General features: G+C 36.2%; 1 protein-coding gene across 27 annotated transcripts in view; it reads left to right on the top strand.

Annotated features, from left to right (window-relative positions):
* LOC120889783 (uncharacterized) overlaps positions 1 to 12,923 on the top strand; it is a 259,751-nt gene that overhangs the window by 144,708 nt on the left and 102,120 nt on the right. The gene's annotated exons all lie outside the window — the stretch shown is intronic.

The raw sequence follows: 12,923 nt of genomic DNA on the forward strand, positions 1-12,923 counted from the left end.
TCATGTGATGTAGGAATTTTTCTTTCTTATTTTATCATTGATTTTCAATTTCATTCAATTATGATCAGATAAAATGCATGGTAGTATCTCTACTCCTTTGTATTTGCTAAGAGTTGCCCTGAGACATAATATATGGTCTATTTTTGAGAAGGATCCATGTGTTGCTGAGAAAAAAGTGTATCTGCTTGATGTTGGTTGATATATTCTATATATGTGAATTAATTCTAAGTTATTAGTTGTGTTATTGAGTTCTATAGTTTCTTTATTAAACTTTTGTTTAGAAGATCTGTCCAGTGATCTTCTAAAGAAGATGGTGAGGGAGGTTTGTTAAAATCTCCCATGATTATTGTTTTGTGATCTATTTGACTATTGAACTTGAGAAGAGCTTGTTTGATGAACATAGCTGTACCATTGTTTGGGGCATATATATTTATAATTGTTATGTCTTGTTGCTGTATGGTTCCTTTGAGTAATATGTTGTGTCCTTCTTTTTCTCTTTTGATTAAGTTTGGCTTGAAGTCTATTTTATTTGATATGAATATAGACACCCCTGCTTGCTTCTGAGGTCCATGTGAGTGGTATGATTTTTCCCAACTTTTCACCTTCAGTCTGTGTATGTCTTTTCCTATCAGATGCATCTCCTGTAGGCAGCATATTGTTGAATCTTTTTTTTTTTAATCCAGTCTACTAGCCTATGTCTTTTGATTGGTGAGTTTAAGCCATTAACATTTAGGGTTACTATTGAGATATGGTTTGTATTTCCAGTCATATTTGTTTATTTTAGTTATTTAACTTGATTTGTTTTTCCTCTTTGATTAGATTTTCCTTTACTGTACTACTTCACACTGTTGGATTTCATTGTTATTTTTTTAATTTCCTCTTCATGTAATGTTTTGCCAAGGACATTTTGAAGCCTCAGTTTTCTAGCTGCAAATTCTTTTAACTTTTTTTTATCGTGGAAGGTTTGTATTTCATCTTCAAACCTGAAGCTTAATTTTGCTGGATATAAGATTCTTGGTTGGAGCACATTATCTTTCAGGGTTTGAAATATGTTGTTCCAGGATCTTCTAGCTTTCAGAGTCTGTGTTAAAAGATCAGCCATTAACCTAATTGGTTTACCCCAACATGTAATCTGCTTCCTTTATCTTGTGGCTTTTAAAATTCTCTCCTTGTTCTGTATGTTGGGCATCTTCATTATAGTGAGTCTTGGTGTGGATCTCTCGTGATTTTGCACATTCAGCATCCTATGGGCTTCTAGGATTTGGATTCCTGTTTCATTCTTCATGTCTGAGAAGTTTTCTAATATTGTTTCATTGAACAGATTGCTCATTCCTTTGGTTTAGACTTCTGTACTTTCCTGTATCCCAATAACTCTTAAATTTGGTCTCTTTATGCTATCCCATATTTGTTGGATGTTCTGCTCATGGTTTCTTTCCATTAGAGCTGTGTGGTTTTTGTTCTTTTCAAGATTGTATATTTTATCTTCATTGTCTGATTTTCTGTCTTCTAAGTGGTCTACTCTGTTGATGATGGATTCACTTGAGCTTTTAATTTGGTTTATTGTATCTTTCATTTCAAGGATTTCCATTTTTTTAAAAAAAAACTTATCTCCCTGTTGAGAAGATCTTTTGCTTCTTGCATTTGTTTATGTAGCTCCTTGTTGAAGTGATCTTTCACTGCTCTCATGTCTTCCTTGAGTTCACAGAACATTTTAACCATGTATATCCTGAACTCTTTCTTCATATTTTTTTTCTGCTGTGATGCTTCTAATGATGTGGTGTCTTGATTTGTTTGTGGTACTTTCTTCCCTTGTCTTTTCATGTTGCTTGTGTGTCTTTTCCAGTGATCTGTGGGTCTGGGGTGTTATTGTTTTTACCCTATAGGTTTGTAGTGCTCTTATAGGGTTCCAGAATCCTTTTGTTGTAGCAAAGGACAATATTAACTGATCCCAATATCAACAACATACCACCTATGAACAATTTGTTGTTATTAAGACATTTACACTATAGTCTCAATGTACAGAAATGTTGGATTCAATTATTCATCTAAAATATAATCAGTAGTTTTGTAAAATGTTTATAGTTTCTTCCAGTGTTAAAATAGTAAAATTTGGAGGGGGGAAGAAAAATGAAAGAAGAGAAAAGAGAAAGAAAAAAGGGGCATATACAACACTTCTATATTATATTATTCAGATTACTCAGTCCTCAAAATCCTATTTCATGCAAATTTCTTGGTTTCACATATGTCGAGGATGTGATGGCTGGAGGATAGAGGGATAGGTGAGAAAGAGAAAAGAACAAAACACATGAAATAAGAAACTAGGGTTGTTGCTAGTTTTAGAGATCTGTTTCTTTTCTGTTTCTCTTCACAACTAATGGGTAGGGCTCTCTAATTTTAAGCTAGTGTGTCTCCCTCAGGATGGTGTAGGTAACCAGGTAGTGAAGACTGATCCTGGTGTATGGCGTCTGGAAGTGGGGTGTGCCACCCACTAGGCTCTGCAGGGAGACACCACTCACAGATCTCTTTTTGGGACTACTCATCTGACTTGAGCACCCGGTATTGTCTCCCTCTCTTGCCTGGAGATTTCCCAGTTCCTGGTCTCTGTTAGGCTCCAAACTTTAGTCCCATCCCCTCTTTCCCACTCAGCACTTCCCACCTGTGGGACCTCTGACACCCAGGCTGACACCAGGTGGGAAGTGTGCTGATCACACTGAACACCTACCCAACTGGGAACTGTTTTTATGTTGAGTGGTCACTGTGCCGAAATCACCGCTTCAGGGCCGGGCAGGAGTTGGATACCTGGTAACTGGCCAGATGGAGATTCAATCTGAGAGCTGAGAATGGCCCCCACCAAAATGGTGAGAAAGCTTATCCAAGATGGAATAACTACTTCCATGGCTGGGGTGTCTGGTTAGGTGTAGGGAGCCAGGAGATGGTGTTGTGCTGTGAGCTGGTAGAAGCCGAGTGACCTGTGTGGGAGCAAAGTGCAGTCTAGAGTTCTTCAGAGGTGCTGATAGGTGATTCTGCTAAGTAACTTGAGAGCTTTATGTGAGCTAGAACTGTGGGCTTTGGATTTCTAGCGCCAGGGGTCCAGAGTCCTACTCAAATGCTGAGGCTCTGAGCCCTGCATGGTGGTCAGAGTGCTGGTGATTTTTGCAGAAATAAGTTGGAATACTGAGATACAGTATTCCAACTCGATGAGACTTAGGTCATGGAGCAACATAGAGTCCTGCTTTCCTCTGGCTCATCATCTTGGAATCCCTACAAAAATGTTAATAGCAACTATTTGATATAAGATTGTATATTGCTTATATTGGGATCTGTTAACATTGTGCTTCCCCTCAAAGGAGAGGTATTAAAACCCTACACTAGCACTATAAACCTATAGGGTAAAAACAGTAATGCTTTGGATCCACAGTGCTAGAAGGGAAGACAGATGATCAATATGAATAGACAAGGGAAGAAAGTACCCCAAATAAATCAAGATATTACATTATTAGAATCCATTGCCAACACAGCAGCAGAAATGACAGAGAAGGAGTTCATAATTAAAATGTTCTGTGAATTAATGGATAACATAAGAGAGCAAATTCAGGCAGCAAGAGATCATTTTGATAAAGACCTACATAATTAAATATAGGAAGCAAAAGATTATTTCAATAGGGAGATAGAGGTACTAAAACAAAACAAAACAAACAAAAACAAAAAAACAAAACAAATTCTTGAAATGAGTGAAATAATAAACCAAATTAAATGTTCAATTGACAGCATCATCAATAGCTTAGACCACTTGGAAGACAGGACCTCAAATGATGAAGACAAAATATATAACCTTGAAAAGAACGTAGACCACACAGTGAAGATGGAAAGAAACCATGAGTAGGACACTCAAGAAATATGGGATAATGTAAAAAGCCCAAATTTAAGAGTTATTGGGATGTAGGAAGGCATAGGTTTCCAAACAAAAAAGGAATGAACAATCTACTCAATGAAATGATATCAGAAAATTTTCCCAACATGAAGAAATTGGAAATCCAAAAAAAAAAAAAAAAGACGCATACAGGATGCTAGATGTACAAAAACACAACAGATCCACACCAAGGCACATTATAATGAAAATGCTTAGCATACAGAGTAAGGAGAGAATTTTAAAAGCAATGAGAGAAAGGAGTCAGATTACATATAGAGGGAAACCAGTTAGATTCTGTGCATATTTTTCAACCAAGACCCTGAAAACTAGAAGAACCTAGAATGACATATAGCAAGCTCTAAGAGAAATTGGATGCCAATTAAGAATCTTATATCCAGAAAAATTAAGCTTTGTATTTGATGATGAAATAAAAACCTTCCATGGTAAACAAAAGTTAAAAGAATTTACAATTAGAAAACCTGCATTATAGAACATTCTCTGCAAAATATTCCATGAAGAGTAAGTGAAAAACAACAGAGGGAGGTACTATAGTAAAGGAAAAACTAATCAAAGGAGAAACCATGTCAAGTTAAATAACAATAATAAACAAAATGACTGGGAATACAATCACGTCTCAATAAAAACCCTGAATGTTAATGGCTTAAACTCTCCAAACAAAATATGCAGGCTAGCAAACTAGATCCAAAATAAAAAAATAAAAATAAAAATGCCAACAATATGCTGCCTCTAAGAGACTCATCTCATAGGAAAAGACATACACAGACCTAAGGTGAAAGGTTGGGGAAAATCATAACACTCATACGGATTGTAGAAGCAAGCAGGGATATCCTTCCTCATGTCAAATAAAGTAGACTTCAAGCTAAAGTTAATCAAAAGGGATAAAGAAGGACATTTCATACTGCTCAATGGTACCATACATCAACAAGATATAACAACAATAAATATATATGCCATGAACTATGGAGTGTCTATATTCATCAAATAAACCCTTCACAAGTTAAAGAGTGAGATAGACCACAACAGAATAATTCTGGGTGATTTTAACACACCTCTTTCACCACTGGATAGATCATCCAAATGAAAGCTGAACAAAGAATCTATAGAACTTAATAATATAATCAATAACTTAGACTTAATTGACATATACAGAATATTTCATCCTTCAACAAGAGAATACGCTTTCTTCTCAGCAGCACATAGGTCCTTCTCTAAAATAGACCATATATTATGCCACAAAGCAACTCTTAGCAAATACAAAAAAGTAGAGATACTTCCCTACATTCTAACAGATCATAATAGAATGAAATTGTTAGTCAATGATAAAATAAGAAATAAAAGTACTTCAACACCTGGAGTCCAAATAATATGCTACTGAATGAACAATGGTTGCATAAGACATCAAGAAGGAGATTAAAAGATTCTTAGAGGTAATTGAAAACACTGATACAACAAATCAAAATCCCTGGGACACTATGAAGGCAATCCTACGAGGAAAGATCATTACATGGAGTTCATTTTTTAAAAGAAGAAAAACTCAACAAATAAATGTCCTAACATTACATCTCAAAGCCCTAGAAAAAGAAGAGCAAATCAAAAACAAAAGCAGTAGAAGACAAGAAATAATTAAAATCAGAGCTGAAATCAATCAAATTGAAACCAAAGAAACAATTGACAAAGCAATAAATTGGTTCTTTGAACAAGTAAATCAAATTGACAGATTCTTAGCCATGTTAATGAAGAGAAGGAGAGAGAAAACTCAAATTACTAATGTACTTGATGAAAAATGGAAATATCACAACAGACACTACAGAAATACAGAAGATAATTAGAAATTACTTTGAAAACTTGTACTTCAATAAAATAGAAAATTTCAAAGGCATTGACAAATTTCTAGAGTCATATGTTTTGCCCAAATTGAATCAGCATGATATACACAAATTAAACAGATTAATTTTAAGCAATGCAATAGAAAACGCATCAGAAGCCTATCAACCAAGAAAAGCCCAGGACCAGATGGATACATAGACGAGTTCTACGAGACCTTTAAAGAAGAATTAATACCAATACTTATCAAATTATTTTGTGAAATAGAAAAAGAGGAAGCACTTCCAAACTCATCCTAAGAACATTCTTATTCCAAAACTAGGCAAAGACATATCAAAGAAAGAAAACTTCAGACAAATATCTCATTATAATGAGCACAGATGCAAAAATTCTTAATAAAATTCTGGCTAATCACATACAAAAAGGTATCAAAAAGATAGTGTACCACAATGAAGTGGGTTTCATTTCAGGGATGCAAAGTTGGTTCAACATATGGAAATCAATAAATGTAATCCATCACATTGATAGAATTAAAGATAAGAACCATATGATCAATTCAGTAGATGCAGAAAAAGCATTTGACAAAATACAGCACCCTCTTTATGTTCAAAACACTAGAAAAACTAAGGATAACAGGAACATATCTCAACATCATAAAAGCTATCTATGCTAAGCCCCAGACCAACATCATTCTAAATGGAGAGTAATCAAAAGCATTCCCTCTAAAAACTGGAATAAGACAGGGATGCTCTCTTTCACCACTTCTATTTCACATAATTCTTGAAACACTGACCAGAGCAATTAGATGAAAGAAATTAAAGGGGTACAGATAGGTAAAGAAGAACTCAAATTAGCACTATTTGCTGACAATATGATTCTATACCCAGAGGACCCAAAGAATTCCACCAGAAAACTTCTAGAACTAGTAAGTGAATTCAGCAAAGTAGCAGGATATAAAACCAATACTCATAAATCAAAGGCATTTCTGTATATCAGTGACAAGTCCTCTGTGAGGAAAATGAGGAAAACTCTACCATATCCCCCCCAAAATACTTGGGAATCAACTTAACAAAACAGGTGAAAGACCTCTACAATGAAAATGACAGAATGCTAAAGAAAGAAATTTAAAAAGACCTTAGAAGGGGCTGGGGATGTTTCTCAAGTGGTAGCACGCTCGCTTGGCATGCGTGTGGCCCGGGTTCTATCCTCAGTACCACATACAATGTTATGTCCACCGAAAACTGAGAAATAAATATTGAAATCTCTCTCTCTCTCTCTCTCTCTCTCTCTCTCTCTCTCTCTCTCTCTCTTAAAAAAGACCTTAGAAGATGGAAAGATCTACCTTGTTCTTGAATAGGCAGAATTAACATTGTCAAAATGATCATACTATGAAAAGCACTGTACAGATTTAATACAATCCTAATCAAAATTCCAATGACATTCCTCATATAGAAAAAGTAGTCATGAAATTCATCTGGAAAAATAAGAGCCCCAGAATAGCTAAAGCAATCCTTAGCAAGAAGAGTGAAGCAGGTGGTATCACTATACTAGACTTTAAGCAATTCTATAGAGCAATATTTACAAAAAAAAATAGCATGGTATTGGCACCAAAATAGACTTGTAGACCAAGGACACAAAATTACAATTATCTTATATTAGAAAAATGTGGTAAAAACATACATTGGAGAAAAGATAGCCTCTTCAACAAATGGTGCTGGGAAAACTGGAAATCCATATGCAACAAAATGAATTAAACCCCTATGTCTCACTATGCACAAAACTCAAGTCAAGTGGACTGAGAACCTAGGAATTAAACCAGAGACACTGAAACTAATGAAGAAAAAGTAGGCCCCAATCTCTATCATGTTGGATTATGCCCTGACTTCCTTAATAAGATTTCTATAGTACAAGAATTAAAATCAAGAATCAATAAATGGGATGGATTCAATGTAAAAAAGCTTTTTCTCAGCAAAAGAAACAGGGAGGTGAATAGACAGCCTATATTTTGGGAGCAAATGTTTACCACATGCACATCAGATAGAGCACTAATATCTAGGGACTACAAAGAACTCAAATCTTAACACCAAAAAACGAAATAACCCAATCAATAAATGGGCCAAGGAACTGAACAGACACTTCTCAGATGATGAAATAAAATCAATCAACAAATATATGAAAAAAATGTTCAACATCTCTAGCTATTAGAGAAATGCAAATCAAAACTACTCTAAGATTTCATCTCACTCCAGTCAGAATAGCAGCTATTAAGAATACAAACAACAATAAGTGTTGGCGAGGATGCGGGGGAAAAGCACACTCATACATTGCTGGTGGGACTGCAAATTGGTGCAGCCAATAAGGAAAGCAGTATAGAGATTTCTTGGAAAACTTGGAATGGAATCACCATTTGACCCAGCTATCCCTCTCCTCAGTCTATACCCAAAGGCTTAAAAACAGCATGCTACAGTGATACAGCCACATCAATGTTTATAGCAGCATAATTCGCAATAGCTAAACTGTCGGACCATCCTAGATGCCATTCAGTAGATGAATGGCTAAAGGAAATATGGTATATATACATAAAGGAATATTAATTAGAATTAAAAAAGAATAAAATCATGGCATTTGCAGGTAAATGGGTGGAGTTAGAGAATATAATTCTAAGTGAAGTTAGCCAATCCCAAACACCCAAATGCTGAATGTTTTCTCTGATATAAGTATGTTGATTCATAATGGTGTTGTGAGAGTGGTAAGAATGGAAGGCTAAGAGGAACTCAAGATAGGCCAAAGGGTGGGAGGGAAAGGGAGGAGCATTGGGGTAGAAAAGATGGTGGAATGAGATAGACATCATTACCCTAAGTACATATATGAAGACACAAATGGTGTGACTCTACTTTGTGTACAACCAGAGATGAAAAATTGTGTTCTATATATGTAATATTAAATGTAATGCATTCTGTTGTCATATATAACAAATTAGAATAAAAAATAGAAAAAGAAAAGTAATGATGAGGAGTAAGTAGGCTGATAAACAAATTGGAGTGTAAAGACATTTTCAAGCAAAAAGATCAGTTAGTTCACATCCTCATTTACAGATATGAAAACAGAGATCAACAAAGTAGATATGTATTTATTCTGCAAAGCAGAAACCATAATCAAAAGTATTATATAATTTATCTTGAATGACCAATCAATTTTTCCTTCTCATTTCCCCCTTTCTGAAGCATTTAAAAAACCACTTGTTGATTTAATTTTACCTGTGATGCCACCCCTGGCATGTGGCCTCGAGGAGCCTTGCCTTTGTCTGGGTCTCCTGGTCATGCAAGGAATGTCTTTGTGGGTGTGTGTGTGTGGGTGGTGGTGGTGGTAAGGGTATAGCCATACACATGTTTAGAAAATCCAAAATGAATTGGGTCCTAAGAAATTCCCTGTGCACCCATTTTCTAAACCCATGTGTATCTTTTTTTAATATGTATTTTTTAGTTGTATACAATACCCTTATTTCACTGATTTATTTTTATGTGGTGCTAATGATCAAACCCAGGGTCCCACATGTGCGAGAAAAGCACTCTACTGCTGAGCCACAATTCCAGGCCTCAAGAGAATCTTAATCCATATGTTCCCTATTTGCTTTCACCAAGTCATCTGCATGTTGGTTGGAGTCCTTTGATGTCTAAGAATAATTCTGAGTGATTTTTGTGGCCCCTCAGAGCCTTTGTTCTTTCAAGAGGTAGGAGGTTCTCTGCTTGCATGGATGACACTCTCCCTATAACAGTCTAAAGTTTTCTGAAATTTGGAAAGGAGACAGTGAATCCTAACCTTGACCAAAATCTCATTCTTTCTCTCAGTGTCAAAACATAAGAGAACAGGGAATGTTGGAATCAAGAAAAGAAAATGCTGCCAACAATGCAGCATCCATTTCCTTTGTGTTTTGATTCTTTTATATTGGAGCAAAAGGATCCCTCTTGGCTTGTTGGAAAGGATAGTTTATTAAAATATTATTTTGTGCTTGTTATTCTTTCATTTGTTGTTATTTCCTCATTTCACACTAGTCAATACCCTGCTTCAGAGTATTTTTTGGTAGAGCCATGAGCAGAATCCTAAACTTATTAAAGTCATTAACTAAGTGCCCCATTAAAGTCATAGTGAGATATATTAAAAAGTCAAAGGAGGGAAAATTGCTTTTCAAGCCAGGGAGTTCAGAGAGAGAATCCCTTTTTTTGAGATGGGAAATGAAAAAAGTGGGTCATTTTGGAGAAGGGTTCATTTCTCATTCCTAGCAAAGTTCTAAGAAGAGGACAAATATCTCAGTAGCCAGGACCCAGGGAACTTCACTCAAGAGTCCAGAAGTTCCCAATCAGGTCTAGTTCCTACATTCCACGCAGGACAGAGAAATAGCTAAGTTGCCTGTGACCTACAGGAGTCACACAGACTGGCTCTCTGGGCATTGCAGGAGAGTCCAGTGTGGAACAGTGTGAAAACTCTCTGATGCTACATGGGACCTTGGGATCTTTCCTTCTGTTTAGTAGATTTAAGCTATTAATCATATTGAAGATGACATAAAGAAATGTGACATGTAATAATTGTTGATACCTGAGTTTGTGTAGTAAGGTTCATTTCTGCTACACACACTTTTTTAATTTTTTTTTATCTTGAATACCATAAATATCAGTCCATTTGCTTGGTGATGCTGTTTTATGTTATGTTCTTGAGTGGGGATGGTGGACAATGATACAAAAGAAACTGCCATTTATGTCTTTAACTTTTATAGGATATCATAATAAACTGTACTAATTGCTTTAAATGGACTATCTCATTTAATATTTGCAATAATTCCACAAGACAGAAAATTTTATAATCCCTGTTTTACAAATGAGGAAACAGGTTTGGAAAGAGGGTTACTTACCCAAATATTGTGCAGCAGCAGTGAGCTAGGCTGTGAGAATGGAGAATAATCTGGAAGTACTTGAGAACTACTCAGTTGACTGAATTCAGGCAAATAAAAGATAAAGGCAGAACAATATTATTGAAGGAAGGTAGGTGAGAATTCTTATAGCACAATCATATTACAGTTAAAAAAAAAACAAGCCAGAGTTCAACAGAAAGTGATGATTTGGGTAGAGAAGTAAGTGGACACTAGGACAATGAGAGGTGCAGAAATCATAGAGGTTCATGCATTCCAGGCCATAGCACTGAACTTTATATAAAACTATACATTCTGCTTCACTATCTTCAGTATCTTAGATTTTTTAAAAAGGCTTATTTCTTCATCCCATGCCATATCTGATTTAAAAGTTAAATCTTGATAGGCATTGGTATACTTTCTGCATTTTTTACAGGTTCTTCAATCCATCATCCTAGTAATTCAGATATTTACTGAATTTGAGAATGGCTGCTCTAGACATGTTGGCTCGAATACTGGGCACTAATGGAAGAATCCAGAACCGAGAAGAGGCCCATTAAAATTTGTTAAGTTGTAGAACATGGATTAGAAAGTAGAGATTTTGGCCCTTTGTGGTTGTTAGGTGCAGTACTTCTTAGTGTTTATCACCACAGAAGCTATAGCAGCTGTGGGAACAAATGGAAACTGCTGAACAAGGATTCATTTGAAAAAAGAACGTGGTGACCAGTTCTATCAGAGAGCTCAGATCAATCACAAATTAGGTACAGTCACCTGTACCTAATAAGTAGTTTTTAAGTACTTCCAGATTCTTCTCCCTTCTCACAGGTCTAGCTTACTCCTGATGCATTCTGACTAGTTGCCCTGACCTAATGCTCCTTGGCTCCCTTCCCCCATGTGTTTCCCACTATTAAGAGTGATTATTGTAAAATGCAAAACTCACCATGTCCTTGTTCTCCTGAAATGTGTTTAATGGTTTCCCATTCCCCTTATAATAGTTTAAACTTATGTATAAGGCACACAGGTCCTTTCATGGCTTAGCCTTCATTGCTTCTAAATTACTTTCTCTCTTCACTCCCTGTACCTCTTGGTCTCAGCTATGCCAAACTTGGATCATACTCATTTTACAGCTCTGAATTTTGCACATGCTCTGCTCTTTCAGGAACACAGATTCCTTTTCCTCTTCTCTGATTACCTTGATTTCCTATCTTCCAAGAAGACTTCTCTTGGCCACCAGAACCTTGCCCAAACTGGACTAGGACTTCCTCTTATGTGTTCTCATTGCTCTTGGCATTTTTTTCTAACATGCAGGGAAGGCCATGTCTACTCTACAGTTCAAACTCATCAGCTAGCATGGTACTTAGCCTGCAGAATGTCCTCATGGAATGATTGCTGAGCACTGAGTCATTGAAACAGATGGTAGAACCAAGGAGGTCCCCAAGTTTTCCTGCCTCACTGCCTGAAGGACCCCAGAGCTCTCACTCTTCCACAGCTTCCACCTTAACTTTAAGGAGACCTTAAGAGTCTTCTTTTTTCTGACAGGGCAAAAACAATGGTGAATAAAACTCCAAAATTAAGCTTTTAAATTGCAGATGTGTCTGTGATGTGCAGAAGATGACAGCTCTTCCAATCAGAGGAATGATGACTGGATTGTGTATAACAATACTGAAGCTAGTGTCTGTCAACTTCGTATTAGATAAATCATGTCAGTACAGAGGGCAACCCAGTTTTTCACTAACTGGTGTTTTTTTTCACATTTTAAAGAGAACTTTGTTACACTCAGGGAGGGAGAAACAGGGAACAGAGTGCCTTGATCCTGGGAAGAAGATGCAACTTACTCTGTTTACTTTCTGTTTGTGAGATATATAGTCAGCATTTCTATAATCAGCTCGAAGCAGCTGGAATATTATGATTTATAGCACCTTGCCACTCTCTATCATAGCATTTTATTAGATGGCTGGGAATCTGGTAGTAATAAGGTTAGGAAAGAGAAAGCATCCATCAAGCCCTGCTACATCTTCTCTGGAAAGACAACACACTATCTCATATGTCACAGGCAGTGATCTAGGTCACGATGATATAAAATGCGTGATTAAAACCAAGCCTTTGACACTACATAATAGGCATCTAGTTAAAAAATAGGTTTAGTGTTCCTGACTTTTAATTAAACCCAACTCATAAATATGCACTGTGGTAAACATACTGCAGAATGGGGCTTGTTTATATTCTACAACATAACAGTTACCTCCAGAATGGGTGCTTATTTCA

This window comes from Ictidomys tridecemlineatus, chromosome 4, assembly GCF_052094955.1.
Source record: "Ictidomys tridecemlineatus isolate mIctTri1 chromosome 4, mIctTri1.hap1, whole genome shotgun sequence".
Classification (NCBI taxonomy): domain Eukaryota; kingdom Metazoa; phylum Chordata; class Mammalia; order Rodentia; family Sciuridae; genus Ictidomys; species Ictidomys tridecemlineatus.